This window comes from Cryptomeria japonica, chromosome 3 (assembly GCF_030272615.1).
Source record: "Cryptomeria japonica chromosome 3, Sugi_1.0, whole genome shotgun sequence".
Taxonomy (NCBI): domain Eukaryota; kingdom Viridiplantae; phylum Streptophyta; class Pinopsida; order Cupressales; family Cupressaceae; genus Cryptomeria; species Cryptomeria japonica.
The window spans coordinates 313,291,115-313,317,757 of record NC_081407.1 but is presented as its reverse complement, the minus strand read 5'-3'; the positions used below and the strand labels follow the sequence as shown (position 1 = coordinate 313,317,757).

Here is a 26,643-nt window from a genome sequence, read left to right as displayed (position 1 = left end):
CAAATACAATACCCAATTCTACCACCTTAATAAAGTCAATTGCACAGAATTGAAGCAATGATGCTTCATGACCTTTGAAAGCATATACTGAACTAGGTCTGTTTGAAGTTTATACTAATAATCATAACATATTGTATAGAGAAATGGGTAAATAAGACTTGATGACTATTTTGTTCCTAGCTTATCAATGCCTCTTGTAAGGCAATATGTTACATCAAAAAAAAAATCCCTAGGCTTTGTTGGACTCTAGATTTGCACTACTACTTTGTTCATGGAGTTGATAGATTGGAAAACCAAGATAATGAGTAGTACTTTTTTATAACATTTTTAATTGCTAATTCAGGGGACCTTCTATTGCTAGAAAGAGGAGTTCAAAATATAGAGGAGTTAAATAGGTTGGGCATGGATTGTTCTTTATTTTAAATGTTCTCTTCAAAGGACACACAAGTCTATTGACATCAATATTGCCATTCAAAATAAGAGCATAGAAAAAAGTAATGACACCTTAATTTTTAAAATAATAGAGACAGAGAATTATACAAAAGAAAATAATGACAATACTGTTGGCATATAATTTGAGAGGCGGATTTATTTTATTAGCCAAACTATATTCAAGGTGATAAGGAATAGTTCCTCTTAGTGCATAACAAATGAATTACTTCAATTTACTTCCAGTCATGCCTTTCAATTTCAAAGAAGTTTCATGTTATCCAAGCTAAATTTTATTCTTGATTTATGAACAATAGTAGTTCATCCAGCTCTAATCTTGTTGAAACATTCATGAATGTGGAAATTATTTTCCTATAATAAATAGAACTCACTATCTTCTTTAATTAATTACTATAAGTATTGGCACTAAATGATTTGCATTGGTGTGATGTGTGGAGCGTAGAATCGGTGGAAGGAAATGTTCTCATGCATAGTCTCCAAGGCAACCACGATGAAAGGAAACTTGCAACCATATTTATGACAATTTCCATATAACTCATTAAAGATTTTAATCAAATCAACACATAGAATCCACATTGAAAGGATATACAACATACCCATGAAAATGTGATACAAGATATACCCTAGAAAAACCTTCGTGAGGGAAAAACCCAACCTCCAAAAGCATCATTCACCATGTATTATTCAACAATGTGTCCATAACAATACAACTATGGAAAGCTTCTGAAACCCAGCCATAACCAAGAACTCCATGTGACCAAGCATGAATCCACACATCCCATGCCATCTTCCTTCCTTCACAAATGCTAACTTGGCTAACTAACCAACCCAAACAACTACCCTTGTGGTTTCTTTTATAAACACAACCTCCCACAAAACCACCCAGTGGTATTACATCAAAACCATGTGCCCAAAACCATGTGACAATAAAATATAATATTTTTCCTACCTACCCTTGACCCACATTTAATATTGGGTACTTCATCATAATTATATTCCTAAATATTAAATAAATACAATATAATAATACCAATGTGTCAATACAACTCATCAAGTGGTTACAAGAATATTCCAAGAGAATCTCTACATGTTGCACGTCCATCTAGGTGCTCCTAGGTGCAACAATACAATATGATATTATAACAGTCCCATGTCCACCTCACACAATAATAAAATAATACAACAATGAAGCATTATTATGCAAGGTGTACAACACCATTTTCCCAACATTCTCCCACTTGTTGTATACATTGCATAAGGGCCAAGACGTAATCCATCACATCAATAAGAGATTGTTCTCGCCATGCACATATACCATCATGGAATCCAAGTTCTCCATGTGCTCCATCAAGATACCTGCAATAAGAAACAAAGTGACCACCATATCATACATGAATTCTCCCACCCTCCATCATGCCACTACCATTGGACATGAAAAGGCCATCCAAAGAGAAAGCCACACAATCTGTCACAAGAACGATAAGTCATGCACCAACTAATATCCAAACAAAAACACTAATCCAAAAGGTATCCAATGCAAAGGTAGTTGTTTACATAGATGAAATAACACCCACAACAAGCGCTAACACATCAACTATACATTCCTCCAAGGCATACAAACCAAGTGAATAACATCTCATCAACATATGCAACATGTAACATGCAACCATAATCCCCAAGTGCAATACCTTCCATGTATGTACACCAAGGAACTCCCACTGCATAGGTAACGTCAATATCAGAAATGAATCCACTAACAGCATATCCTAGAAGTGTAACCGTGTAGTATCGAGAACATCCACATCAATATGAACATTATGTAAACCAATAACCTGTAAGTACCACTCTCACACCATGTCTCCAACATTCTCCCATGTTCTCCATACCAACAAAAGAAAGAGATAAAGGAACCTCTATGTCATCTCCCACATGACAACACATGAACACAAAACCACTGAACACATAGCTCCAAACAACCTCCAACCAATGTAATGTGAATACGAACATACAGAAAGATAACCAAAACAAAGAGAGAAACACTGCAAATCAAAACCTGTAGCATGTCCTAATACACACACCTCTAAATGCTAATTATGTCAAGTATGATCTCCATAAAACCCCAAATGAAAAGCATAACAACACCCAAACACCGTTTAGTCTCTTGGACTAAACCAACATATATAACATGTAATCAACATGGATGTAAACCTCTCATAACCAAGAAGATCAAACTAATATCTATTCGCAATCCCAAGGGAATATGCCCAATAAACCATCTCCCAAACTAATATCAATGACTACCACCATCATAATAATAACTCAAATGCACAAGGAGATAACTAATGCCATACATCTCTGAAATGAGCCCTCCAAAACTAAACATTTCTATTGCTCAAGATCCATATCTATGAAAGATAAGCATAAACATAATGCACCTGAAAGGAACAATGGGCAATACCTCTCAAGTAGTAAACTGTCCAGTAGACTAAGAGTGGAGAATGAGAATGTTCATCAAGCTATCCAAGTCATCATGACTCATACTAAGAACAATCTCTTCTCAATTACATACCATCTAAATGCTCCTCGGTCTTCCTGCTGAAACCATCAACCATTCCAACAAATATCTCTAATCACAAGAGAATACCAACATAACCTATGTCTCCAAGTATCCATGAGTACCTATAACCAATCAATCCATGCCAAACTCTGAATGCAACATAGCACCACCATGAAGTAATCAAGCAAATAATCATGTACCCAATACAAAGAGAACTACCAAGATCAATGTCAAAGCTCCAACCACAGAATCAGGAACATAACATGACAACATGATATAACCATTTCCTCCAAAAAGATAACATGCTCCATATAAACATATCAAATAACCATATCATGTCAAAACTCTAAGATAGTCATCAAGAGTGTATCATGACATAATGTCAACCATCCTATCAATCAAAGATAACATGTCAAATGAAAGCATAAACCTCACCTCAACCAAGGACTCCTTGAGCCCTCAAGATCTAAACATCCTCAAATATCATGAAGATCCCCATCTCCTACAAGTGTACCCAGAAATGTGAAAGACCCTTTACAGCAACGGAATCTAAGGCATCCTCCAAACATCTGCACACTAAGAATTTCATCCACCATCCAATGGTGAGTACACATCACTGCTACAAGCTCCCATTGAACCATGATACCAAGCTCTCCATAGCATCGTGATAACCATCTTCTAAATGAAGATCATCCATGTCTACACGCATACAACTAAAATGTCAACAATATCAAGTAAACCATGAACTTCATCTCAAGAAGATACAAAACCACCAACAAACAATCAAGAACCAATCCTACACCGTCACATCATCACTATCAAAAGCTCCCACTAAAAGTGTATACAATATATCTATGACATCAAGATAAAACCATCCTCTAACCATGATAATCAACCAAAATAACATAACAATCAAGGAACTCACAACGTGCATCATGAGCTCCCTAAGAGCCAAATAAACCATGATCGTCAAATAAGAAGATACACTGCCATATCAAATCAGAAATCCAATCAAATCACCATCTGCAAAACCAAATCATGTCATGCCAAAGTATCTAAACACAAGAAACATCCATAGCACCATGATCATATCTAGTAAACCGAACATCTAGCTCAATGTGTCCAACTTGTCAACATCACATAGTCAACCATGTACGTCCCCCATCATGATTGTACCTGTAACAATATCTCTCCTCCTTAACATGATAACAAATCAGTGAACCAATGACTAAGAGAAGCCACCAAATATGAATATGCATAAACAATGAAAGATTTATGGGCATAGACAACCCATATCCAAGTCACAGGTGCAATTATGTAAGTAAAGACAACTCACAAAACTGCACAACTTGTAGACCAACCAATGCAACATACATACCCAAACCAAACTGATATACATGTCATCATAAGAGCAATATGAGATACAACACCAAGTATACAATGACATCAAATCAAAATCTCCAACATGTAGCATGCCATAAACTCATAACGTTGTCAAAGTCAAAAGAACTCATAAACCGCTCAGATCAAAATATCAGCAAATAAATCATGTCAAACTTGCTCTAAATCTGAATCTATGTGTAGTGCTCTTTAAGAGATTTTTGTTGACTGTTCGAAGTCCAAAATCCGACTTCGTATGCTCAAGTTATGACCTCTCAAAGTCATCAAGGTAACTCTGACTTCCAACTGACATTTCGCTACCCAAACATCAAAATCTCAAAAATCCAACATCATACGCCCAAGATATGCTTCGTGAAAGAAAAAAAGACAATTAGGCTATATGCAAGTAACTGGATGCCAAAATAATTTTCCAATATACCATAATAAACAATTTTTCAAATTTTTCCTCCAATATGCCAATAAACAATAATATTTTTTATTTTTAATATCCGGGTGGAACCCACTGGTCGGGCCCACCCACCATTTTACAATTGGCATATAAAAACATAATACATGGTATCAATAATTTATTGGGTGGATTTTATAATAAAACAAAACTTTTATTTAAAAACTTAAAAACAAATTTAATTTTTCATTTTTAAAAAATTGTGGAATTCCTTTTATTTTGTTTGTTGATTTATTTTATTATACGGGGGTTTAAACCTACCGTCGTGGGTGGGCCCGTGGTGGGAACCCATGCCACCAGGCTACCGACGGTGCATCCATTGTCGACGGTACTGCCTGCCAATAGTGGTACCACTGGTACCACTGTCGGCAATAGTACCGACCGACAGCGATACACTGCCGCAGTCAAGGCCGCAGGTGGGGGGTGGGTTTGTGGACCCCCCCACCTGCAATAATTTATTTTTATTTTTATTTTTTATTTTTTTTTCACTAATGTCTTTTGCAATTTATTTTATTTTTATTTTTATTTTTTCACAAAAAGGCATTTTGGGTTCTATCATGCATGAATATATTTTTTTAATTTCCTGACAATGACCACTGCGTAGGCAGTACAACCGTACCGTCTAAAAAAATATTTCAAAGTCATTCCTCCATCACCGAACATGATCGAGTTATATATCAAAAAAATTCTCCCAACCTCCTTGATCACAGTCATGGGGTTTGTTTTGTCCCACATGACCAAATCTAAACTTCACCCTCAAAACCCCCAAAATGCAAATCAATAGAAACACATTTTGAAACAAATTTTTATAACCTCAGATCTGCAACAAATGCCCACAAATCTACAACCCACAACTTGCAACAAACCCTCATATCTTGTCTTATCTTTCATTCTTACATGCATTCATGGATTCAACCTAGGGTTATAAACACCACTAAACCAATAGCTCTGATACCACTTGAAAGGAAACTTGCAGCTATCTTTATGACAATTTCTACATAACCCATTAAATATTTCAATCAAATCAACACATAGAATCCACATGCAAAGAATAGATAACATACCCATGAAAATGTGACACAAGATATACCCTGGGAAAACCCTCATGAGGGAAAAACCCAGCCTCCAAAAGTATCATCCACCATGTATTATTCAGCAATGCGTCCATTACAATACAACTCTAGAAAGCTTCTGAAACTCAGCCATAACCAAGCACTCCATGTGACCAAGCATGAATCCACACATCCCATGCCATGCTTCCTTCCTTCACAAATGCTAACCTGGCTAATTGACCAACCCAAACAACTACCCTTGTGGTTGCTTTTATAAACACAAGCTCTCACAAAACCATGCGAAAATAAAATATAATATTTTCTTACCTACCCTTGACCCACATTTAATATTGGGTACTTCATCACAATTACATTCCTCAATATTAAATAAATACAATATAATAATACCAATGTGTCAATACAATTCATCAAGTGGTTACAAGAATATTTCAAGGGAATCTCTACATGTTGCACATCCATCTAGGTGCCCCTAGGTGCAACAATATGATATGATATTACAATATAATTCCATGTCCACCTCACACAATAATAAAATAATACAACAATGAAGCATTATTATGCAAGGTATACAACTATTAGACAAATCTAATATCGAGAGAAAACTGAGAGGGGGGTGAATGAGTTTTCCACCAATATCATAGTTAATGCAAATTGTAAATTGTATACCAAAGCACAAAAAAACCAACACAATGAAAGATAAAGCATGAAAGCACAATACACACAACACCAATGTTTTTGACGTGGAAAACTTGGTAAAGGGAAAAACCACAGTGGGAAACCCTGTTGGCATATGTGCAGAATATGTTGACATGACGATATTGTGTTGTCATTGATGTCAATATGCTCAAGAGAGAACCAGTGATATGCTAAAGAGAGAACCGGTAATATGCTGAAGAGTGAACCGGTAATATGATGAAGAGTGAACAGGTTTATTGAAGTTAAGCAACTCGCAAAGTGAACCGATAGAATGATGAGAACTGGTATATGTGCTAAAGGTGAAGCGGTTTAATATGGTATGACTACCAATTGGTAGTCTCAGCTTCAGGGTTTCCGGTTGAAGTGTTTCAAGTCTGTGTTATTCAACCAACGGTATTGTGTGATGAGTTAGCAGTGTAATGGAGATCAGATCGTGTTGCCACGTTAGCCTCGTGCGTGTGAAGGATCTTGCATGAAGGGGATTGATTTTATCTACCTCGGGAATGAGCGAAGTCCCTGTAAACGATAGAGAACGCGTGATGGGTTATCGCCTCCAAGAAGCGGCGAAGAACAAACAATGGAGAATGTCTTGAGATCTATTCAAGATCGTTGTATTCAAATGCAAAGTCTTCAATGGTAAGGATTGAACCGACTGAATTGCTCAACCCAAATGTTTAGTGTTTAGGGTTTATGTTACCGACCTATCTGTCTCCTATAAGGTCGATGTTGTGTTTTATGTTGAAATTGTTGGCAAATGTTGTGTGCGTATCTAAGTGCAAAGACACATGATTCTTCCCAGACCAAATAAGAGGGTTGATACCTACAGAGTGTGTATGCAAAAGAAAGGAACTAAAGCAGATTTGCATTGACATTGAAGTGTTATTACCATATCATTGTAATACCTGTTGATCTCTAACCACTTCAACAAGTGGAAAATCCCTTAACAGGGTAGCTTTAACCAGCTTGTTGTAAATCCTTTAACAGGATGACTCAAAGCCATTGGGTTCATGAAATCCTCTAACAAGGTAACCTCTAACAGGGTTTAACCCTTAACCGGGTATTCTAGCCATCCCTTAACCGAGTGATCCCTAACAGGATCGGTTTTTAACAGAACCTGAAGCAGACACCTAGAGCATGGTATGAACACTTGCACTCCCATCTTGTGAAGGTTGGATTTGAAAGAACAAGTGAAGATAGCAATATCTACTTGAAATCAGAAGGAGATCAGATTCTGATCTGTGAAGTATTTGTTGATGACATAGTCTTTGGTGGAGATGACAAGATGAGTCATGACTTTGCAGATGAGATGAAAAAAGAGTTTGAGATGTTACTCATAGGGGAGATTAAGTTCTTCATTGGACTACAGATTCAGCAAATGAAAGATGGAATCTTTATTACTCAGTCCAAGTATGTCAAAGAGGTGTTGAAGACCTTTAGCATGGAAGACAGCAAACCGGTTGATACACCAATGGTGACTGGTTGTAAACTATCAAAAGAGGATGACTCAGTATTGGTAAATGAGAAGGAATACCGATCAATAATTGGTAAGTTGCATTATGTGGTGCATAGCAGACCGGACATTGCACATGCAGTGGGTATTACCACTCGGTTTCAACAGAGCCTAAGAGAATCCCACTTGGCAATAGTCAAGCGGATTCTTAGATATCTAAAGGGAACTATTGACTGGATTATGGTATCCATACAATCATCATTTCAATCTGAAAGTGTTCACAGATGTTGATTGGGCTGGTAATGTGGATGACCGGAAGAGCACAACCGGTGGTGCATTCTTTCTCGGTGGTAGACTGGTCTCATGGATGAGTAAAAAGCAGAGTTGTATCTCTCAGTCTACAGCAGAGACGGAGTATGTTGTAGCTTTTATAAATTGCACCCAAACTATTTGGATGAAGCATGTATTGAATGGCTTCAAAGTTCCTGTATCTGAACCGGTAAGTATACTTTGTGACAATACAAGTGCAATTAACATTTCCAAGAATCCAGTTTTACATGCTAGAACCAAGCACTTTGAACTCAAGTATCATTTCTTGAGGGAAAAGGTTCAGAACAAAGAGGTAGTATTTTAACATGTTTCCAGTAAGAAGCAGTTAGCAGACATATTCACCAAGCCTCTGCCGAAGGCTACTTTTACCTATCTGAGAGGTGAATTAGGGGTGTTGCCCCTTCAAGAAGTAATCTAAAGGTGTGTGCTCCACATCAATCAGATTTTACTTTGATATATCTTTTCAGGATTGATGTGTTGAAGGATGATACTCCTCAGGGGGAGTAGCATAGTGGAACAGGGAAACTTGTGCCTCCACTTTGACATTGTTGTCAAAGGGGGAGAAGATGTGAAGCGAAGAAGATATCTATAGTATTAAGGAGAAGATGTGATACAGAAAGAGAGATATCTTTGTATTCTTTGTATATTGTCATCAATGCCAAAGGGGGAGATTGTTGGCATATGTGCAGAATATGTTGACATGACGATATTGTGTTGTCATTGATGTCAATATGCTCAAGGGAGAACCAGTAATATACTCAAAAGAGAATCGGTAATATGTTGAAAGAGAACCAATAATATGCTGAAGAGTGAACCGGTAATATGATGAAGAGTGAACAGGTTTATTGAAGTTAAGCAACTGGCAAAGTGAATCAGTAGAATGATGAGAACCGATATATGTGCTAAAGGTGAAGCGGTTTAATATGGTATGACTATCGTTTGGTAGTCTCAGCTTCAGGGTTTGCGATTGAAGTGTTTCGAGCTTGTGTGATTCAACCGATGGCATTGTGTGATGAGTTAACAATGTAATGGAGATCAGATCGTGTTGCCACGTCAGCCTCATGCGCGTAAAGGATCTTGCATGAAGGGGATTGATCCCATCTACCTCGGGAATAAGCGAAGTCCCTGTAAACGATAGAGAACGCGTGATGGGTTATCGCCTCCAAGAAGCGACGAAGAACAAACAATGGAGAATGTCTTGAGATCTATTCAAGATCGTTGTATTCAAATGCAAAGTCTTCAATGGTCAGGATTGAACCGACTGAATTGCTCAACCCAAATGTTTAGGGTTTAGGGTTTATGTTACCGACCTATCTATCTCCTATAAGGTCGATGTTGTGTTTTATGTTGAAGTTGATGGCAAATGTTGTGTACGTATCTAAGTGCAAAGACACATGATTCTTCCCAGACCAAATAAGAGGGTTGATACCTACAGAGTGTGTATGCAAAAGAAAGGAACTAAAGCGGATTTGCATTGGCATTGAAGTGTTATTACCATATCATTGTAATACCTGTTGATCTCTAACCACTTCAACAAGTGGAAAATCCCTTAACAGGGTAGCTTTAACCAGCTTGTTGTAAATCCTTTAACAGGGTGACTCAAAGCCATTGGGTTCATGAAATCCTCTAACAAGGTAACCTCTAACAGGGTTTAACCTTTAACCGGGTATTCTAGCGATCCCTTAACCGAGTGATCCCTAACAAGATCGGTTTTTAATAGAACCTGAAGCAGACGCCTAGAGCATGGTATGAACGCTTGCACTCCCATCTTGTGAAGGTTGGATTTGAAAGAACAAGTGAAGATAGCAATATCTACTTGAAATCAGAAGGAGATCAGATTCTGATTTGTGAAGTATTTGTTGATGACATAGTCTTTGGTGGAGATGACAAGATGAGTCATGATTTTGCAGATGAGATGAAAAAAGAGTTTGAGATGTTACTCATAGGGGAGATTAAGTTCTTCATTGGACTACAGATTCAGCAAATGAAATATGGAATCTTTATTACTCAGTCCAAGTATGTCAAAGAGGTGTTGCAGACCTTTAGCATGGAAGACAGCAAACCGGTTGATACACCAATGGTGACCGGTTGTAAACTATCAAAAGAGGATGACTCAGTATTGGTAAATGAGAAGGAATACCGATCAATAATTGGTAAGTTGCATTATGTGGTGCATAGCAGACTGGACATTGCACATGCAGTGGGTATTACCACTCGGTTTCAACAGAGCCCAAGAGAATCCCACTTGGCAATAGTCAAGCGGAATCTTAGATATTAGAAGGGAACTATTGACTATGGATTATGGTATCCATACAATGATCATTTCAATCTGAAAGTGTTCACAGATGTTGATTGGGCTGGTAATGTGGATGACTGGAAGAGCACAACCGGTGGTGCATTCTTTCTCGGTGGTAGACTGGTCTCATGGATGAGTAAAAAGCAGAGTTGTATCTCTCAGTCTATAGCAGAGACGGAATATGTTGTAGCTTTTATGAACTGCACCCAAACTATTTGGATGAAGCATGTATTGAATGGCTTCAAAGTTCCTGTATTTGAACCGGTAAGTATACTTTGTGACAATACAAGTGCAATTAACATTTCCAAGAATCCAGTTTTACATGCTAGAACCAAGCACTTTGAACTCAAGTATCATTTCTTGAGGGAAAAGGTTCAGAACAAAGAGGTAGTATTTTAACATGTTTCCAGTAAGAAGCAGTTAGCAGACATATTCACCAAGCCTCTGCCGAAGGCTACTTTTACCTATCTGAGAGGTGAATTAGGGGTGTTGCCCCTTCAAGAAGTAATCTAAAGGTGTATGCTCCACATCAATCAGATCTTACTTTGATATATCTTTTTAGGATTGATGTGTTGAAAGATGATACTCCTCAGGGGGAGCAGCATAGTGGAACAGGGAAACTTGTGCCTCCACTTTGACATTATTGTCAAAGGGGGAGAAGATGTGAAGCGAAGAAGATATCTATAGTATTAAGGAGAAGATGTGATACAGAAAGAGAGATATCTTTGTATTCTTTGTATATTGTCATCAATGCCAAAGGGGGAGATTGTTGGCATATGTGCAGAATATGTTGACATGACGATATTGTGTTGTCATTGATGTCAATATGCTCAAGGGAGAACCAGTAATATGCTCAAGAGAGAATCGGTAATATGCTGAAAGAGAACCAATAATATGCTGAAGAGTGAACCGGTAATATGATGAAGAGTGAACAGGTTTATTGAAGTTAAGCAACTGGCAAAGTGAACCAGTAGAATGATGAGAACCGGTATATGTGCTAAAGGTGAAGCAGTTTAATATGGTATGACTATCGTTTGGTAGTCTCAGCTTCAGGGTTTGCGGTTGAAGTGTTTCGAGCTTGTGTGATTCAACCGATGGCATTGTGTGATGAGTTAACAGTGTAATGGAGATCAGATCGTGTTGCCACGTCAGCCTCATGCGCGTGAAGGATCTTGCATGAAGGGGATTGATCCCATCTACCTCGGGAATAAGCGAAGTCCCTGTAAATAGTGGAGAACGCATGATGGGTTATCGCCTCCAAGAAGCGGCAAAGAACGAACGATGGAGAATGTCTTGAGATCTGTTCAAGACCGTTGTATTCAAATGCAAAGTGTTCAATGGTCAGGATTGAACCGACTGAATTGCTCAACCTAAATGTTTAAGGTTTATGTTATCGACCTATCTATTTCCTATAAGGTCGATGTTGTGTTTTATGTTGAAGTTGTTGGCAAATGTTGTGTGTGTATCTAAGTGCAAAGACACATGATTCTTGCCAGACCAAATAAGAGGGTTGATACCTACAGAGTGTGTATGCAGAAGAAAGGAATTAAAGCGGATCTGCATTGGCATTGAAGTGCTATTACCAGATCATTGTAATACCTATTGATCTCTAACCACTTCAACAGTTGGAAAATCCCTTAATAGGGTAGCCTTAACCAGCTTGCTGTAAATCCTTTAACAGGGTGACTCAAAACCATTGGGTTCATAAAATCCTCTAACAAGGTAACCTCTAACAGGGTTTAACCCTTAATCGGGTATTCTAGCCATCCCTTAACCGGGTGATCTCTAACAGGATCGGTTCTTAACAGAATCTGTTGTAACAGTCTTTAACCGGACTAGGCTCCTAACAGAGCGGCCTTCTAAAGAGTTCAAAAACAACTTGTGGGTATTCATCCCCACCGTGGTTTTTCCCAGTTGGGTTTCCACGTGAAAAATGTGTGTCATGTGTGATGTCCTTTTCACGTGATGCTTTGTTGTTTTCTGTCAAGCGATGAATCATGTTGATTTAGCATGTTATTATATTGTTGATGATAGATTACCTATTTATGCTCAAGGATAATGTGGAAATGAGGGTGTAGGTTGTGTGGTAAGATAAGTGTTTCCGATTTATATCTTTCACAATCTCATTGTGTTTAACCGGTAGTAATTTGGTTTATGACCTGTGTTAGTGATTGCTAGTCAAGTTCACTGTTTACAATCAAACCAGTTCAGGAAAAGTTTTTATATCTGTACTGATTCACCCCCCCCCCCTTCTCAGTTTAGTTTGGTACTCATTGTTCATCATTGTATTATTAAACCCTACCCACAATCAGATAATACTTCTACAGCAGTATGTGAAATAGTTACAATGGGGATTGCACTTGCAATCAAGCCAACCGCCTAGAGCACACTTCTTATCACAAAAGGGAAGTCTCACTGACTTTCAAAAGCATCGGACTGCAATCCGAAAAGAATGAACTGTGAAAGTAGCATCTCCTAATGCTTGATACAATTTCGGCTAAGCACAGATGCCTGCCCTACAACTCCAAAAACCTTCACAATTTTTACTAAATGATATATTACTTGTTCACACATAAAAATTTCTCTAATAATGCAGACACAACCACCGATCCCATACCATACCCAAATTACATGAATAAGTCACCTATAAATACAGATCATCAACCTTATTAATAAGGTTAGCTAAACCCTAAACCCATAAACCCATAATTACAAAAATTACATCACACGATATCACCGACGAACCAATATTATGATTTACAATACATAGCATGGACCTAAATCAAATTTCCAAACAATTACATCCATCGGAAATCATGCTAAGACCAATCTCCAACACGTTTCACCAACCGGTAGAAACCCTTAGTATAATAACACAGAATATCTAACTGGATCCAAATAGGACCACCATATCATCACGTCAGCCAATGCGAAGCCACCAAAAAAATGGGACACAATCAAGAAGCACCTTCAACACATTAGAAACCGTTTCCATAAGCCAGACCAAAATCATCTAACCAAATCATCAAATATCGCTAACCGGTACCAAGAAATACCAACTAGGAACATAAGCGATAGCTTCCAGAACACCAAATCATGAACCGGCAGAATATGACAAGCATGTAGCCATCCAGAATAACCATCCAAAATCGAAACTAGGGATCTGATCATACTAGATCAGAATCACAGCCAACACCAATTCTAATCGGGATAGCAGAACCATATCCAACCAAGATACAGTGTTGACATCAATGACAACACATAACCAAATCCAGTATATTGCCAACATACAACACCCTTTTCTCAACACACAATAGAAATAATATCCAGTGGCATGGGTGGAATAGGGAATGGTGCATTGCAATAGGTTTTCATTATCAACATTCCTGTTCAATCCCATTCAAGTTTTAAAATTTATTCGATTCTTCACTTCAGTGTTGATAACTTGTATGATTCTACATGTATCTATGTAAAAATGAAGCCTATTTTATGCATTGATTCAACATGCCTCTGTGCATATATTATGTATAATTCATATGTATCCATATGAACAAATGAGTTCAATGTTGTGATAAAGAAATTATATATTATGAAACATCATTCCTATCATTTATAAAGTTGGAAGGATATTTAAGATCATTTTAGCGATAGATCATATGTGAGATGGAATGCGAATTTTTGGTTGTGAATATTTCAATGAGTATTGGTATACATTTTGGTCAGCGATTAGAAGCGTTTGTGTGCAGTTTCACGTGCACAACATAATCGGTAGCAGAACAGAGCATCAGTGAACTGGTATACAGAGAAGGATATTAGAGAAATCATTGGAACTTATCTAGCATGGTCAGATGCAATTTATGAGTTCATTTTCATTTGCAAACACTTTGTAATATTTTGTAAGTCAGTGAGACTTCCTATTTTGTGTTTGAGCAGTGATCTCTAGGCAGTTGGCCTTTACGCATGTGCAGACCCTCTCATGTAATATTCGTATACCTTGTTCAAGTATATAGATATTGTGGGTATCAGCCTCACCATGGTTTTTCCCTTTGCAGGGTTTTCCACGTATAAATACTGGTGTTATGGTGTTGCCTTTCTAAGTGTTATTTGGTGTATGCACTTTAATTTTATTTACTGTTAACCGGTTAATAAGTAATAAGTTCAAAACTAACATTACCGGTATAACACTGATTCTCCCAGCAACTTTTCAAGGTATTTTTGTGTTGCAGAAACCCTAGTTTCCGTGTTTGGTTATAATGGCTTCATGTTCATCCAGCATCGATACTCCTTTGGTGGTTGAGATTAAGAACTGCCCTCATCCCATTTTCAAGAAGCATCCGTACAAATCTCTTTTGGATGAGCCATTGGGCACATTTTCGAAATTTCACCATGGAGTTCTTCATACTGGGGACATTAAGGCTTATATCCACTGCGACATTGAAGAACTTGGAGGTTATGAGTTGTCCTGCGTTTTCACTCAAAACCTAATTTCCGAAAACCAGCTCAAACCAGAATTTGCACACCTGCAAAGGAAGGGTTTTACATAGTTCATGGATTTTCCAACTTTTGATGAGGCAAAATGGGTGAATTATGTTTTGATCTGCATTCACAGAGAGTTCATATGGCTGAACCAGTTGTACAAGATTACGGAAGAAGAGATAAAAAATGTCACCTGTTTGCACAAAATCAAAGGTGCTCTCGGCACAAGGTGTTAACACAAAGCTCAATAAATTTACTAGCGCAACTTTTGATGGACATTCTTTAAGAGTAGATGATGTCAAGGATATAGATGTGAAGTTTGCAACAATGATTATTGGATATAAGGTTTATCAGTCAAACCAGTTAAACTCTGTCTCCAGTAACACAATTTTGATGGCACATGAGATGGTTAAGGAGGATGCCCATTATGATCTATGCAGTGTAATGTTGAAAGAACTCAAGACTAACCTGCAGAAGATCAAGCTAGACAAGAAGAATACCTTCTGGTATGGCTCCTTCATTATCTATTTGGTATTTTAATTTTTGGGCACTATTCCCAGTTTTGGTAAGATTTAGTGGGATTATGACCGCCTGGTAGCAACACAAATTGCACAAATTTTGGATAAACAAGGGGACAAATCAAGTAAAGCAAATTTATGGGTGTTTTTCAATACATTTTAGGAGGAAATGAAGAATAGGTCTCAGATCCCCAAATCTATAATAGAGAAGTATAAGGATACAATTTTTTTATGGTCAATAAAGATAAATGTATGATGGAGGCTGTACAACCTAGAATAATCTGGATAATTCCAATGGGCTATGGGATAGACGAGGCCACACTGGATGCCTATGCACAACATCTATTGCAGGCACAGGTTGATGAGAAGGAAGAAAAATTTGGCACAGCCCAGAAGAAAGGACTGAAAGTTCATAAGGAACAAGTAGCTCCGACATTCGGGAAGAAGATGACCAAGGTAGTAGCAGAAACATTGATAAGTGAAGGTCATGATAGGGCCAAGGTTGAGCAGAAAGTCAAAATTTTGGAAGAATAGAGGAAAGAAGAAATGAAGCAGCAGAGAAAAGAGAAAAGGGAAGCCCAAAAAGAAGCCCAGGCCACACCCAATGTGGTTCCGGTTACAATAGAGACTTCAAAACAACCGGAAGAATCCACAACTGAGCCTGCTAGTCAGAAAACGACAGAGTCACCTAAGAAGAAGCATAAGGCTACCCGACAGTATATGACTGTTTCTTCTGAAGAAACAAAGTCTGATGCAGAAATTAAGGAGGTTCCCAAAAAGAAACGCATTTTTGCTAGAGTTGTGAGGGACAAGTAAGAGGAACATAAGCAAGAACCAGTCAAGGAGACTCCCCGGAAGCCAAAGATCACAATTATACATGAGAGAAAACCTAGATCAGATGAGTAGTCCAAACCAAAACCAAAAAGAAGAACTGGTAAGAAGATGGACGCTCAAGATTTGATTGATCAGATAATAAATGGTGCTAATTTAGATAATATTTCTTCATTGTTTGATGGTTTTGAGGAAAAGGACAAGAAACAAATAGAAGAGGATACTCTTTTGTATCTTGATTGTTTGAGTAGGGCATTGATAGAACTAGAGAAAATTTTGCCTAAGGAGTTATATGATAAGGTAGAGGTCAGAAAACTACACGCTCAGTCTTTGGACCGATAGATTAAGGAGACCGAATTGGTCAATCTTTGTCTCGCAATAACTCCTCTAAAGATGGATGACTTGATCAATATAATCAAATCATCAGAATTTAACCCTAAGTATAGAATAAACAGCCTTATGTTGGAAAGATTTGAAGAGATTAGGAAGGAAACAATTGAGATCTGGATAAGAATTCTTTTGGGATTAGGCTGAGTTGAGTTCTAATTTTGTACAATCCCAGAATATTCAATTGCCTAAGGATAAGCAACCGGCAAATCAACAAAGTGTAGATACTGAGAAACCAGCAAGCATTCCACCGGATACCACTGTGTCGGTTACTGAGTCACATTTTGTAAAAGAGGACATACCAACAAAAAATGTACAGATTACAGAGGATATAGAGGTAGATGTAAATAAGGATTCAAAGAATAAGGATACAGAGGATACTTAGGGTTTGGATGAGGCACCAAGTGGTGAACCCACCAATGCACAAGAGTTGAAAGATTCTAAGGTTATCTCACCGGCTAATAAAGGTAAGGAGACTATGGTGGATCTCTCCTCCGACTTGGCAATTGACAATTTTGCCATAGCTAAAGGAAATTTACCACAACTTTCCGTCAGTTTTGACAAACCCTACCACAAAATGTCACCAGTAGAGAAGATTTTGGTAGCAACAACACTTCAGGCACAAGCGACTCAGGAATTGGCTCAAGAAGAGTCAAATGACAAAAAATTAATTGAATGCAGTTTTGAACTAGTTAGTCTTAGAATTTCAAGCTCAAGAAGGCGCGAGATCTTCGGGTAAACTTGAGGAAATCATTAATTTTATCCCCAAACACTATGATTCTTTATTGAAGATTTCACTAACAGAGGCTAAAGAAAATTTTGTGGCAGCCCGGAAGTTAACATTTTTGCAAATGATTGAGATTGATAAGGAGAAACTCTAGACCTTCTTGCAATCCATTGATGCAGCTTTGGGTAAAGGAGGCAGTGTATATAAGACTTGCCTAGATTTTGATAAGCTCACTGGCTCCATAGACAAGCAATTGTCAGACTGTAAGAAAAACTTAATTCAGATTTCTAACTCTTACAACTCGGCAATCAATCTAACAAACTCTTTGGATGGTCTAATTTTGGTGGTTATGGATCAAATTTTGAAATTGGAGAAGGATAGGGACAGAATAATAAGGAGATCAAACGAGCTCCGGAATCTGATTGGTCCCCAGCTTGATAATTTGTTGTTTCATAAAACAAAGTGTATGTCTAACTTGTAGAAGGTGGATCCGACTACTTCAGAGGAAATTGAGTATTATGCCAGTATCTTGAATGGATTCATCTCCATTCTTGAATCTCTTAAGCAAGGTTGGGATACCTACTTTTCATTTTTGAAGAATATGTATGTATATTTTGAAGTTTGTATAGAATCGGCTCATGTTTATAACTGTATAGAATTCTTTGTGGGCACCTCGCTTTGTCGTTGATGTCAAAGGGGGAGGAATAAGTGAAAAAAGTATATATTTCTCAGGGGGAGCATTAGCAGATTCATATACAGGTCAGAAGGTTATGGAGATTCAGTGGCAATTTCACGAATGATCATTTTTCACATAAGTGTTACCATCAATGCCAAAGGGGGAGATTGTTGGCAATTGAAACTCATCCGGTAAGAGCTAATGGCATTTTGGGTTGTCATTGATGGCAAATCATCATCTCAGGGTAAATGGTTTCATTGTTTGGTTAGCCGGCATTCATTGCATTTAACCGGTATTCACATTGCTTTACACCGACACCGATATTCACTTCATACCCGGCTAAGTCCTGATCCCGGTAACATGTATATGGAACCCGGTAATGGATAGGACCCAGATAGGAAATCTTTTGGTCCTGGTTATTTCTTTCATGAATTTTGAGGTAACGTGTGATGGTCGACATGGTCATTGGGATTATGATTGAAACTCATTATGTACCGGAAGCTGACATGTTTATATTTCTCATTGAAGCTGACATGGTGAAGTTGGAAGGATATTTAAGAAGATAATTTCAGCGATAGATCAGATGCGAATTTTTGGTTTTGAATATTTCAGTCAGTATTGGTATACATTTTGGTCATCGATTAGAAGCGTCTATGTGCAATTTCATGTGCAAAACAAAACTGATAGAAGAACAGAGCAGAACAAAGCATCAGTGAACCGGTATATAGAGAAGGATATCAGAGCAGTCACTAGAACTTATCCAACATGGTCAAATGCAATTTATAAGTTCATTTTCATTTGTAAACACTTTGTAATATTATGTAAGTCAGTGAGACTTCTTATTTTGTGTTTGAGCAGTGAGCTCTAGGCAGTTGGCCTTTATGCATGTGCAGACCCCCTCATGTAATATTCGTATACCTTGATCAAGTATATAGATATTGTGGGTATCGGCCCCATCGTGGTTTTTCCCTTTGCAGGGTTTTCCACGTATAAATACTGGTGTTATGGTGTTGCCTTTCTATGTGTTATTTGGTGCATGCACTTTAATTTTATTTACTGTTAACTGGTTAATAAGTAATAAGTTCAAAACTAACATTACCGGTAGAACACTGATTATCTAACCATTACCGGTAGAACACTAATTGACCATTAGACCACAATGAAAAGAAGAATGCAATCATCATTATCTGAGACAATGCATCAAAGTAGAGTAAAAATGGCAGCCTAAGTGAATATCACACAAGATAGTCTCATAGGACAGACAAAAGCACATAACACAGTCATGCAACTTGCAAAGTCAACAGGACATTCCACCATCATGATAATAGAGCTTTCAATCAATAGAACAAAGAATTTAAGACACAGTCCAAAGGGCACAAACACAGTGAAAAGAAAAGATGGTGATGTCCATGTCCAGAGGAGGAAAATGTAGGTAATAAAGATTAATTATGCAGATAGAAATGGAATGAGCACCACTGATGACCAATACCCCAACAATAAAAAGAGATCATGGTCCACGAGGCAGTATAGTTTCAGTCTTAAAGGGTTTCACACAAGCCATCATGCATTGACAAGAACAGTGCCCTGCTAAAGGCCATTCAAGACACAGTAAGAGAAGAAATGTATAAGAGCTTAGTCTTCAAGGTCTAGAGCAGCAGTCAGTTTATAAAGCTCATCAAAAGGATGATTAGAGCATAAGTTTGTCATAAGGTTGACAAAAACAGTGAGAAGGATGCCTAAGAAGCAAAGATGACAACCCATGCAGTAGTGTAGGCCCGTAACCCATGCAGTAGTGTAGGCCCGTAGGGTATCAAGGAAAGAGACAAAGAGCTAGCAAAGATGATAGCCACTCCATCATTTAGGGCAGTCCCAGTCACTCCATGAAAGGTACAATCTTTAAGGTATGTGATAGTGCCAATTCTCAAAACACTATCGAGCATTCAAAATGTAGATTTAAGTATAGTGATACAAGAAGACATGGATGCATAGAACAGTGACCAAGTTTTCTTGGACAAGTAATAGAACAAAAATAGTGAATAGCCATTGTAAGAGTAGCTTTATGACAGTAAAGAGAAGATCAAAATGCAAGGAGGCAGCCCTGGGGTTTCAGTTTCTAAGCAGTAAGATAGTCACAAGTTTATAAAATCATTCCCAGGTATTCAACCACAGTTACAGATATGATGTAGCGACTAAAGATAGTAATGAAAGAATGAAGACATAATCATCTTTGAAGAGTAGTCACCATAGAGAGATATCAGTGTAGCAAGCAAGGATAACAGTATAAAGGACAGACTCATAAAACTTTCGAAGGGTTTCACTAGATGGAAAGGACAGCCAGACAGTGAGTCAATAGAAACATAGAGGAAGTGGGGCTGTGAAGATTTAGAGAAGAGTCCATAGTACATAGGAACACTCAATGACAGGAAATCACAGTCTTAGCAGAAAATCATAGCAAGAGGGAGAAGACAGATTCAAAGTATCAACTCAAAATAAAGGAGGTTTTGGAGATCAATCCTAAAACTGTATGAAAGAAGTCATCTACAAAGGGCAGTAATAGGGTTCATAAGGCATTAATGCAACCTTAAAGATGTGAGAAACTTCATAATGCCAATCATAACAGCCCCAACACTATTTTTCTTTCATCTCCCAAAAAAAATCAACATTTACTATGGATGAATTGTAGCCCTAAGAATAGATTGAGACTACACACAGTACATTGCACAAAGAAGATTGATCTCATAGATAGGTCTTATTCTTGAGATATTTGTCATGAAGTGACAAATCATTAGTTGTATTTATAGATATTCACAATATGAATAGTAATGTCCAAGTCTTTAGTGAATTGAAATCTAACAAAACATCGTCAATCACAGAGGAGAGAAGGAAAAAGGGGCATTATAAAACCCTACACAAGGGTTCACAAGGCTCATGGAAGACATGATGGATTTATTAAGAAGGCCTAAGGTTATGTATCAAGGAGACCCAATAGTAGCAAGGTCAAAGATTAATGAAAGAGAATCCTGACCATGACATTTCAGTCCATATCAAAGTAGGCTCATTACATCTTCGGAAGCAATACAAGGATTGAGAGGCACGGTGATAATTCAAACTACATAGTTCATGAGCTCGAGACAAAGTTCACTTCACAAGACACATTTGTAGCTATATAATGCAGTGATACAGTAGCCTTGTGATTGCAATACATGGATAAAGGAGTATGACTAGTGTTTTCAATCATAGTGATCTTCACACTAAAGTACAGAGCAAAGTTTGACACAAAGGATTCTAGAAAATTCACATCAACATATCATGGGTTATAAGATAGTCCACAAATAGAGTGAATGAACTATTTGCAAAATACATATTGCCCAAAAATTAGTAAACCTCAAAATGTCAATAGAACCTAATGCAGGCATCTATGAGAGGATAGAAAAGATTTCAGTATTGGTGAATATTGTTTACAAACTCGTCATACATCTAATAAACAACTCATGATTGATAATGTCATTTACCATGCCAATTACTCAAAATAGTTAAAAGGAAATTCCTATGCCTAAGCTTGAGGACCATTAGTGCCAAATAATATGCAAGCAATTAAAGGGGAGATGAACGAGCCAAGAGGTGGATCTTTGAGTTCATCATTACTTTGATACCAAAAAAGGAGGGATTTTGGGGTAGATGAGACAGTCCTACTTCAGTCAAGTGCCCCCCCATATGGATGCTTACCCACTTAAAGCAAATTTTGGAGCAGTTAGCAATCAGTTACAAGCAGCTTTAACTCACTTTTTGCATGAATTTTCTCCAAATTCGACCTCAAAGAAAAAGATCGTGCAAGTTGGAGAAGATTCCAAGATGAAGACAAATGACTGCCCCAAGCATGATCAATCAAATCTTCAAAGGTAGTTCATGACTTTTATCTTCAAAGATCACTGTGACCTATGAGATCAAAGTGAAGAGAAAGTATTATATCGACAACCCTTCATTAGTAACACAATGAGCAGCAGTTACCCAAAATTCTAATACATAGATGAAAGCATAAAGTTAGCCATAGATAGTGAATTGCATTTCAATGAAAGACTCAAATCAGAGATTAAAAGGCTAGATCATAAGGTCCATGATTGAATATAGCAGAGATAAAAGTCATTCACAAGGCACATCACCTAGGGTTTCAGTCAATAAGGTGCAAGAGAATATAACTTTTTAACAAAGCATAGTCATTGTTGGTAGTGATACAAAGCAAGAAGAAATGAAGATGGTTGATCTAGATACAGAGAAAATGAAATCCCGACCATCAAGTTTGTAGTTATTGGAGGAAAAACAATGGCAATTATGTCATGCAGGCAATTCCTCCATCTTTATACTAGACCAAAGCTGATTAACAGGGTTTATTTACAAAGTAAGATAGTTTCAAAGCCTATCACAAAGGCAGAGGGTTCAGTCAAAAGGGCTTCGGGGCACTATTTAGAGAACAATGGTTAATATCATCATGCAGAGTGCAACACACAATCAAAGATAAATGAAGCCAAAGATTGTCCATTATTACAGCCACCAAGCTCAGGACAGTGATTGAATAAAGGAATGACACAAGTATAATGCAGCTTGACAGTGCCTAGAGTCTGAGACAGCCTTCCAAAAGAATCATACACAATCATAAGCAGCCCATTAACAATATAGTCAAGATAGAGACTTCACAAGAGATAGCAGTAAGAGGGTAATTGAGGGTATGAAAGAAAAGAAAACCTTTACAACAGAGGTCATTAATAATGAACACAGAGAAAATTCAGTGTTTGCAGCCTTGAAATCATAGCCACAATGACCATGATGAAGGGATGTGGTGAAAATAAGGGTTTCTAATCCTTGGCACATAGTTTAGACAATAATGATATCAAGAAAATTAAGAAGACATGGTTTCAGTCCTAATGAAAGAGAGAATACATATCATCTTCAAAGCTCAAGATAGTCTTGCCAAGAAGATCGCCTTTTGAAGAGACAAAAGGGTTGAGGATATAGTGACAAAAGAGGACACATTACAGTCTATAAAAGAAAACATTCTCATCAAGACAGTGAGATCCAGTTGGGAAGAGCAGCAGAGTGATAATGATGTAGTTCATCCAAGAATAGGGATCACAAAGAAGAGTAAAGATGCCAAAAGCATAAAAAAGATGCATCCACAGTGAGCCTAAAGTTGTAGATCTCTGAGAACATAGTAGTCACAAGCTAGATGAGATCATATACAGTGATAGCATGGAGCAAAAACACCGTAATGTACAGTCACAAAGTCTCAAAGGAATTGATAAGAACAATTGATTGTGTTCAAGGATAGTTAGGATTGAAATATCCATAACAGTGAGATGCATAACATACATTTCATTCCTTATGATCAAACATAAGAATATATAGATAGTGCTTCCATGATAGATCAATAGTCATAAAACTAGCTAACTGAGACATAAACAAGTGTATTACCTTATGCAAACTTGTTAAAGCAATCGCCAAAGGAAAATTGCCTCAAAAAGACATGATTTCATGGAATTCAATGACTGCGAGATATGTATAGAATGGAAGACTTGATGAAGATCTATAGTTTTTTCAAGAAACTCCCCAATAGGATGTGGCCTCGTGGAATACCATGATTTCATCTTATACCAAGCATGGGTTTTTTGAGGCGGCCTTGAAAGTGTATTATGAAATGCAAAGTGAGGACCAGTCTATTGATCCAACGCTTTTACTTTTGTGAGTGTTCATCCTGCATGTGATGAATTAATGAGCCTAGAACAAGGTATGAATATCCATAAACTTTTAATATTCAATATTTTCTAGAGAAAATAAATTTTAAGTGCTTATAAATAAATTTTAAGTGCTTATTCCTAAAATTTGTAAAGATACAGTTTGATGGTATCATGTGTAAAAAGAAAAATAATTTCAAAATAACCTGCTAGAGAAATCTTTGTACCACAAACAGTTGTGAATGCCAAATTAATCTATGCAAATAGTCATTCAAAATTTTTCACTATGTAACTCCTTAAGGCGGACCATGTGCAACAATTCTAAGGAAAAGGAACTTGAACCAATCAATTAAGTGAATGAACATAAGGACAAATTTCATCATCCATAGGGTTAATAGGGTTAAGTGTTGATACCTAACTAAATGTCACCAGGTTGGCTGGATAGGGTTAATTTCTTGAATGAAACCGGAATGAGAAAACGCGGGAAAATCATTGCAATATACCAATGTATAGATACTTGCATCCAACAGGGTCACTGGGACTAGAGGCATCTGGGTCTAACATGAACTGTGCAAAGAGCGATAAACATTAAACATCGAATCAGTGACATTTCCAAAAACACTTGATTTAAGAGAAAAGTTGCAGAAAATTTGAAATCATTCTAACCAAGGTGAAGTAAGTGCACACATCGCCATCAAGAACATCAACTTGATCAAGGGTGTCATCCACTGGGTAGAGTTTGCAGATGGCTAATGGAAAAATATGGGTAGGTTTTGCAGGTGAAGTTAAGCCCATGATAACCCTTCGTGCCTTCATAACTGCATTCTGAATATGATGCCACCACCGGAGCAGAGAATTAGCGGACAGATGAATTGTCCAACGAGAGGAAAACTAGATAGGGAAAGTGTTTTTACCTATTTTCTTATTTCAATCAATTAAATTAATTAAAGATATGATTTAAACATAAAATATGTTTTTAAGACAAAACTAATATTACTAATATAATGTCTTAAACCCCCCCTCTACATAGTAGGCAATAACATTGGCAACAATTTATAGGTCTACTAATAGTAAATTCAACAAAAAAAAATGACCACAAATTTGAACACAATTATTTATCTCTCAACTTGTAAACAACTCTCAAAGCTTGTCATGATGTCATCTAAATCTAAGATCAGCCAAAATATCAAAACAATTAAGAGAAACAATGAACAAAGATATAAATCATAATATCAAAACAATAACATTATAGATACCTAAGCAAGCATTTATCAAAAGATAATATCGCTTAACATTCTGGTTCTAACAACTAACAAAGATTTGGCAAAGGTGACAAAAACAACATGTGTCAATTCAATTATTATCATATTTTTAATGTTTAATAGTTTAAACTTTACCTAATATGCTAAAGTTTTATTTTCAATTCTTATACTCATTCCTTACACATCTTTTTATACCTAATTTTTCAACTACTTTATGCATTTGTGTTGACACCTCCCCCCTACCCCACAACCATTGTCCCCCTGTCATCCCAAAACTTAGGCCCTCGGTCCCCCCATCCCTGACACTTATCCCCATGTCAAAAAACTCCATGGAACTATGCAAAAATATAAAAGAAAAATAATTTATTTTCCTAAGCTGGATGTGTTTCAACAACTAACTTGGCGACAAAACCCTTGAGGTGCAAAAATAATTATTATATATATACACACACATAGACATATACATACATGTATATACATGTGTGTGTGTGCATATATGTGTGTGTGTGTGTGTGTGTGTGTGTGTGTGTGTGTGTGTGTGTGTGTGTGTGTGTGTGTTCATAGTCTTCTTGTCTTTTTAGTCTGTTTTCCTCTATTTCCTTTTGCAACTTTAAGCGGTTTTCCTCTTGTTCTTTATCTATGATAGCACTAGATTATTTAGGAGTTTTTGTAGTAGATGTATCTGAGAGATTATCTGGACCCCATTCATACTCATTCGAGTCAGTTTCTAAATCATTTATTTGTTGTCTACCTGTATATACGACCAGAATGTTCAATGGTGCAAACAACTCTTTAATTCCTTCAATTTCTTCTCTCACGTCTTTTGGGATTTCTACTCCTTGTAGTGTTACTACTGATACAATTGGAACTTGAGTACTAGTTGCTTCTTCTCTCTTGATTGCCAATTCTTCTTGTTTATTTTCATACTCTTCTTGAGTTTCCTAAGTATTGATTTCCTATGAGAAGGTGGTATCTTTTTCCTCCACTTAGGTTGATGGTGAGAAGTATGTTTTTGATCTGATGACCTTCTTGGATTGCATCTGAGTCCAGCTTTATCATTTGTAGACTTAGTTTGTAGCTGAATAGGTTCAACTATAAATTCTTGATGCTTGCCTAGAGGACTGGTATCTGAATATCCCATGTGTTGAATCATCTTATGTCTTGGACCATATTGTGTCAAGGAAATTTCACAATGTCATATTTCTTGTTTGTACTATCTTCTTTGAAAATCCATTTGAGAACAACATCCTCTTCTATTTCATCTGCAAGGGAGGTAGAGGACTATACAAAGATACCGTCATAAATGACATTTGGAGTTGAAGTTTGTGACTTCATAACCTCT

The 26,643-nt window shown here is 37.2% G+C and overlaps 1 long non-coding RNA gene across 3 annotated transcripts; it reads right to left on the bottom strand.

The window, feature by feature from the left end:
- Nucleotides 1-1,078: 1,078 nt before the first annotated feature.
- Nucleotides 1,079-24,932, bottom strand: LOC131027638 (uncharacterized). Of its 3 annotated transcripts, XR_009371988.1 has the most exons (5): nucleotides 24,706-24,932; nucleotides 24,454-24,606; nucleotides 23,780-24,059; nucleotides 3,443-3,706; nucleotides 1,079-1,806 (listed from the first exon to the last, which is right to left on the bottom strand). It is a non-coding gene; the product is annotated as an uncharacterized LOC131027638 (long non-coding RNA). The 3 variants fall into 3 exon arrangements; XR_009371987.1 differs by lacking the exon at nucleotides 3,443-3,706 and having other exon boundaries at nucleotides 1,085-1,806; XR_009371986.1 differs by lacking the exons at nucleotides 1,079-1,806; nucleotides 3,443-3,706 and having other exon boundaries at nucleotides 23,590-24,059.
- Between the last annotated feature and the right edge of the window lie 1,711 nt (nucleotides 24,933-26,643).